The following is a 1,213-nucleotide window of genomic DNA, read 5'->3' as shown; positions in this document are numbered from 1 at the left end:
ATAAAAGGTATCCAAATTGGCAAAGAGGAGGTAAAATTATCTCTCTATGCAGATGATATGATAGTATACTTATAAAACCCCAAAGACTCAGCAAGAAAACTATTGGTCACAGTGGGCCAGTTCAGCAAAGTAGCAAGATACAAGATCAACATAACAAAAATCAGTTGGATTTCGCTACAGTGACAAAGAGAATACAGAGCTGGAGCTCAGAAAAACAATACCCTTCACAATAGCTAATCACCAGATTAAATACTTGGCAGTAAATGTAACCAGAAGCACAAAGGATCATAAAAAGAAAATTACAAAACATTACTACAAAAAACAAAAAGAGACCAGGATAAGTGGAAGAATATCCCTTGCTCATGGATAGGAAGACCCAATATTGTGAAAATGGCAATACTAACAAAGGCAATTTACACGTTTAATGCAATCCCAATACAAATACCAATCCCATTCTTCAAGGAGATGGAAAAAGCAATTTCCAGTTTCATTTGGAATGGAAAGAAGCCCCAAACAAGCAAAGCACTCCTTAAAAATAGAAGAAAAGTAGGAGGTATCTCACTCCCTGATTTCAAATTCTACTACACTGCCATGGTGGATAAGATAGCATGGTACTGGTACAATGAGAGGCACATAGATCAATGGAATAGAATGAGAACTGATCAGCCCATCTATCTATGGTCAACTGATTATTGACAAGGAGATGAAATCAGTTAAGTGGAGAAATGACAGCCTTTTTAACAAATGATGTTGGCAAAATTGAAAAAGTGTCTGCAAAAGACTCAAGCAAGATCCACACCTCACTCCATATACAAAAACCAACTCAAGGTGGATCATGGACCTAGGACTAAAACCAAGGACCATACGCTTCATTAAAGAAAAGCTTGAGACAACGCTACAAGTCCTAGTCCACAACATAAACAGACTTCCAAGTGTTCTGAAAAACCTACAACCAGGAGAAGATAAAATAGATGAATGGGATCTTCTAAGAATCAAATCCCTATGCACATCTAAAAACCTCTCCAACAGGGTAAAAAGGGAAGCCACAGACTGGGAAAAAGAATTTTGGTAATGACAGATAAGGGACTTATATCCAGAAGTTTATAAAACAAGATAAAGGTAAATAATCCAATAGAAAAACGGGCACAGGATATGAACAGACACTTCACCAAAGAAGACATTCAGATGGCCAACAAGCACATGAAGAAATGTT

The sequence above is a fragment of the Elephantulus edwardii genome, unplaced genomic scaffold, assembly GCF_000299155.1.
Source record: "Elephantulus edwardii isolate Elephantulus edwardi_28Jun2011 unplaced genomic scaffold, EleEdw1.0 scaffold00066, whole genome shotgun sequence".
In the NCBI taxonomy this organism is placed as follows: Eukaryota; Metazoa; Chordata; class Mammalia; order Macroscelidea; family Macroscelididae; genus Elephantulus; species Elephantulus edwardii.
This window is presented reverse-complemented; position numbering follows the sequence as displayed.